Source organism: Staurois parvus, unplaced genomic scaffold, assembly GCF_062004578.1.
Source record: "Staurois parvus isolate SC_StPar_1 unplaced genomic scaffold, SC_StPar_1.0 ptg000498l, whole genome shotgun sequence".
NCBI classification, from domain to species: Eukaryota; Metazoa; Chordata; class Amphibia; order Anura; family Ranidae; genus Staurois; species Staurois parvus.
The window spans coordinates 355,370-361,573 of NW_028318294.1; positions in this window are offsets into that span (position 1 = coordinate 355,370).

The following is a 6,204-nucleotide window of genomic DNA, read 5'->3' on the forward strand; positions in this document are numbered from 1 at the left end:
GTTCCTGTGCAAATCACATGCAATATACCGCATATACAGTCAGGTCCATAAATATTGGGACATCGACACAATTCTAACATTTTTGGCTCTATACACCACCACAATGGATTTGAAATTAAACTAACAAGATGTGCTTTAATTGCAGACTGTCAGCTTTAATATGAGGGTATTTACATTCAAATCAGGTGAACGGTGTAGGAATTACAACAGTTTGCATATGTGCCTCCCACTTGTTAAGGGACCAAAAGTAATGGGACAGAATAATAATCATAAATCAAACTTTCACTTTTTAATACTTGGTTGCAAATCCTTTGCAGTCAATTACAGCCTGAAGTGTGGAACGCATAGACATCACCAGACGCTGGGTTTCACCCCTGGTGATGCTCTGCCAGGCCTCTACTGCAACTGTCTTCAGTTCCTGCTTGTTCTTGGGGCATTTTCCCTTCAGTTTTGTCTTCAGCAAGTGAAATGCATGCTCAATCGGATTCAAGTCAGGTGATTGACTTGGCCATTGCATAACATTCCACTTCTTTCCCTTAAAAAACTCTTTGGTTGGTTTTGCAGTATACTTTGGGTCATTGTCCATCTGCACTGTGAAGCGGCGTACAATGAGTTCTGAAGCATTTGGCTGAATATGAGCAGATAATATTGCCCGAAACACTTCAGAATTCCTCCTGCTGCTTTTGTCAGCAGTCACATCATCAATAAATACAAGAGAACCAGTTCCATTGGCAGCCATATATGCCCACGCCATGACACTACCACCACCATGCTTCACTGATGAGGTGGTATGCTTAGGATCATGAGCAGTTCCTTTCCTTCTCCATACTCTTCTCTTCCCATCACTCTGGTACAAGTTGATCTTGGTCTCATCTGTCCATAGGATGTTGTTCCAGAACTGTGAAGGCTTTTTTAGATGTCGTTTGGCAAACTCTAATCTGGCCTTCCTGTTTTTGAGGCTCACCAATGGTTTACATCTTGTGGTGAACCCTCTGTATTTACTCTGGTGAAGTCTTCTCTTGATTGTTGACTTTGACACACATACACCTACCTCCTGGAGAGTGTTCTTGATCTGGCCAACTGTTGTGAAGGGTGTTTTCTTCACCAGGGAAAGAATTCGTCGGTCATCCACCACAGTTGTTTTCCGTGGTCTTCCGGGTCTTTTGGTGTTGCTGAGCTCACCAGTGCGTTCCTTCTTTTTAAGAATGTTCCAAACAGTTGTTTTGGCCACGCCTAATCTTTTGCTATCTCTGTGATGGGTTTGTTTTGTTTTTTCAGCCTAATGATGGCTTGCTTCACTGATAGTGACAGCTCTTTGGATCTCATCTTGAGAGTTGACAGCAACAGATTCCAAATGCAAATAGCACACTTGAAATGAACTCTGGACCTTTTATCTGCTCATTGTAATTGGGATAATGAGGGAATAACACACACCTGGCCATGGAACAGCTGAGAAGCCAATTGTCCCATTACTTTTGATCCCTTAACAAGTGGGAGGCACATATGCAAACTGTTGTAATTCCTACACCGTTCACCTGATTTGGATGTAAATACCCTCAAATTAAAGCTGACAGTCTGCAGTTAAAGCACATCTTGTTTGTTTCATTTCAAATCCATTGTGGTGGTGTATAGAGCCAAAAATGTTAGAATTGTGTCAATGTCCCAATATTTAAGGACCGGACTGTATGTGAGCCCAGGTTTAAGGAACATCTCCCTGATGAGGTCATCCCAGTTCTCTCCCCTCCTGCATTCCAAGTGCAACCCCTGCCTTCCCTATCCTGAGTGTTGGTATCAGCAGGGGCGTATTTACCACAAGGCAAACAAGGCACTTGCCTAGGGTGGCATTTTTTTAAGGGGGCAGCACCTCCCTCTAGAAGAAGGAATGAAAGAAGGGACACACACACCATGGGAATCAGGCGGGATCCGAGAGAGGCTGTGGGCTTCTTCATGATGTATGCAGAGCCTGATTCTCCTTCCCGGGGTCTCTCTATCGCTGGGATGGGGGGGGTAGTGGAAGGCTTTCCCAGATGGGGGGCAGGGGTGTTTTTGGTCAATGTCAGGCTCTCTCCGCAGGAGGGGGAAGGGGGGGTTGTGTTGGTTGGTGTCTGGGGGGTAGACAATTTTTGTGTTGCCTAGGGCAGTACGAAACCAAAATACACTGATGGGTATTAGGATAGGTTTGAAGAATAATTCCAGGAATGTCTATATTAGACACAGATACATTGGTCCAGCTTGCACCAATGTAACTATGTATATACCATACTTGGCCAATACCCCTGGAATCTGCAAACAGCTGTAGCAGACACAGCTACTACAGTTATCTCCCCTTGATTCCAGGTCCTGTGCTGAGTGGCTCCACTCCTCCTTATTGAACACAGGAGGTCGGCTGCTCAGCACAGACAAGAATACATTGAATGCCTTCAGGACAGCTATTGACGGGAAATGTCCCAAATGATACACAAACAGCAAAACATAACCTTCTCTATCTTAAACCAACATACAATAAACTGGCTTCTCATACACTTTAGAGCCTTTTCACACCATCAGTGGTGGGCTGTGTTTGGCAGCCTTGACCAGCACAGTCCCAAAGCAAAGACAAGGCAATTATTTACCTTTCTTGCTATGAAGTCTTTTCTTTTGTGTTGCAGTGGTATACACTAAAAAAAAGTACCGAACGCAGCATGTTGAAGAATAAAACACCTAATTGGAGCAGTGAATAAAACGGAATGAAATGTCACTGTGACTTTTCAAAAAAGTTCTAATAAAAAAAAGCAGACAGTACAAAGCACCAGGATTGACACATCAGTACTGTTCCTCCCAGGGTACACTAGTGACTCTGTATTCAACGTGGCTGCTGGGGTGTACAAACCCTTATGCAAGCCATAGACGGGTTGAAAACCCCCCGGTTTTAAAAAAAAAAAATGAAAAATCGGTTGTTCAATAGGCCGACATTACCACCAACGGTAAAAAAATCGTCCGATTTTCGTCCCATCTACGGCCGGCATTTAATTACTTCTGTCCCTGCAGAGAACTCCGCTATTAAATTTGACATGAAAAAGTATTGCAGTTGCAACAATGTATCTATTTGTATCCATTTCGGATACAGATGTTTTTATTTGGATACAAATAGATATATTGTTGCAACCGCAATACTTTTTCATGTCAAATATAATAGCGGACTGGAATTCTTCTTCTTTTTCTTCTTCTTTCTTCTTCTTCTTTCTTCTTCTTTTTCTTCTTCTTGCAGGCCATGGCTCATGCACAGATTTTGTATCGGTAAAAAGATCGGCCGATTTGCCCATCATTGCCGGGAAAATCGGTCAATCGGCAAAATCGGCTGATTTATTTTTCCAACTTCACCGATAAAAAAAATGTGCCAAAACCCTGAAAAATGGCCGACCAATTAACCCATTAACGTTGCGAAAATCGGCCAATTTTCGACCCGTCTATGGCCTGCATTAGGCTCCATGTACACGGGGCATTTTAATAACGCTGGTAATGTTAGCTGTGTAAAGTCACGTTAAAAACCTGAATTTTTCAGTGTTTTTTAGCATTTTTGCATTAGCATTTTGCTGATTTTTTTGGCGTTTGCATTTTTTGCCCCTCCAAAATTTGTTTTTGCTCAAAAAAAGTCCAAAAACGCCAGTTTGCTGCGATTTACCACGTTTTTCAGCACTTGAGCATTTTTACACCTAAAAAAAACTCCTCTAGCAACCCACTAGTTTTATTTTTTTTTTCCAGCCAAAAAACGTTCATTACAGCCTATGTGTGCATGAACACATAGGATAACATGGTGGGGGGTTTACTGGCTGTAGAAAAAGACGTCAAAAGCCAAAAACAGCCGCTGTAAAATTGTCCAGTGTGCATTAGGACTTAAAGTGGAATATTAGCTAACAAAAAGGTAGCAGGAAGGTTTTTTATTTATTATAGAAGAGATATACAGTGTCCCTTCTGCAATGAAGTTCCTAATCTCTGTGCTCAGAGACGTCTTTAGAATGTAGACTGAGTGGGGCATGCCAGAACAATTCCGCCAGGCAGCAGATTCGCAGCATGCCTCGCAGCACTTGTTCCCAATAATCTGATCAGCTTGAATGCTGGTATAGCACACCAGGCTGCTCCAATTATGTACAGGTAACAACTGAACGCTGACAACCCAGCTTTGCAGTGCGTATTTCATATGGTAGATGTCTACCCACAAGCTGTCCTAATTATGGGGCAAGCAATAATTAACATAAGTACAATGCAGTCTACACATGGAAGTGATTAGATGAGTAAAAGCAGACGGCAATAGTGCTAAATTTGAATTTTATACCAACAAAAGGTATAATAGCTCCGAGATCCAGGCCAAAGGGTAGGCAGAAAAGGCAACTGCCTTGGGTGCTTCAGCAGGAGGGGGGCACAAAATGGGCAGGACCTGCAACCTATGCCAGTGAGGTAGTGCACGGCCCATGGACGGTGGGGGCATTTTGGCCTTTTGTGCCCTGGGTGCTAAAAGACCTTTTCCTGGCACTTACAGCTCAATGACAGCTGTAGATAAGTAGGGAGAGCATTGCTACAGTAGGAAGATCAATAATATAGCAGATTTTTTTATTCCATTATAGAATGGCTCCAGTTGAAGGTCACTCAAAAACATTTTAATAGGGGGAGGGTTGATCCCTTGCTGGATCTTCACTACTGTGTGTTATTCCAGCAAGCCGCTCAATCAACTACTGCTAAGATGGCTAAGGCCTGATGGTTAGATAAACGTATTTATTTCAGGTATTTATATAGCGCCATCAATTTACGCAGCGCTTTACATATATATTGTACATTCACATCAGTCCCTAACCCTCAAGGCGCGTACAATCTAAGGTCCCTAACTCACATTCATACATACACATACCAGGGCCAATTTAGACAGGAGCCAATTAACCTTCCAGCATGTCTTTGGAGCGTGGGAGGAAACCGGAGCACCCACAGGAAACCCACACAGGCACAGGGAGAACATGCAAACTCCAGGCAGGTGGTAAACTTCCCGGTTTCTTAGGAATACTTTCTCCATATATTACTATGGAAAAATAACAACAACATTATTGGACCCTAGAGGATTCTCTTTGACAAAATATGAGAAATGTACTCCAGAGAGAGGAGAATGGGAAAAGGGGATCTTCCTTCTGGAGATACAAACAGCTATAAATACAATGGGAATGTAAACCAATCAGGCTCTACTGCATTGCACAGTCGTGTCAATTCCACTTATACAGATTGTTGTATAAAACAAAGCAGAAAACATGCAATGGAGTTGGTTTACTAAAGGCAAATAGACTGAGCACTTTAAAGTGCAGTTACATTTTGCAAGTGTAGTTGCTCCAAAGCTTCACTTTACAAAAACTACTCAATCACGTGCAAAGAAAAAAAAAAACAGAATTTTTGCTTACATATGATTGGATGATGGTAGTTAACAGAGCTTCCCCTCAGTTACTAGGCTCCGGAGCAACTGCCCTTGTACAGCGCAACTGCACCTGCAAGGTGTACAGTCTATTTGCCTAAAAGAAGAGCTCCACCCAAAAGGGGAAGTTCCGCTTTAAGTCTTTGTCCCTCGCTCCCCATTAAGGATTGGCACCTTTTGGGAGAGGGTACCCGAATTTGACAGGTACCCGCTCCCACTTCCGCTGCGATCGCCTAGGCGATCGGAAGCAGAAGTTGTCCTCCACCCTCTCTCCCTGTAGTCTTCTGGGACACATGAATGGTCCCAGAAGACTACAGGACCATTCACAAAGTGCAGCGCTTCTCGCACATGTGCAGTGGGCACCTGGCTGTGAAGCCGCAAGCTGTGCCCACACTGAAGATGCCGGTGCCAGGGAGAGAAGATGGCCGGTGAAACCAGCTGTGGTGAGGACACCGCTGGACCGAGGGACAGGTAAGTGGCTGTATTTTAAAAGTCAGCAGCTACAGTTTTTGTAGCTGCTGACTTTATTTTTTTTTTTAGGTGGAACTCCGCTTTAAGTAAATCAACCCCAATGTGCTGCCACTCCTTCACTATTCAATCACTGTCCCTGACCAAGCTGTGCGACTTTGACCGCAGTGGTGGAAAGTGTGGTAAGGAACCTGGCTCTCCTGTCTGGCAGGAATACAGCATTACAAACTGACTGCACAGAATCACATTTTTTTGCAGGTAATAGAGTTCATATATATGTATTTTAACTGCGTATTAAGCTGTTTGCC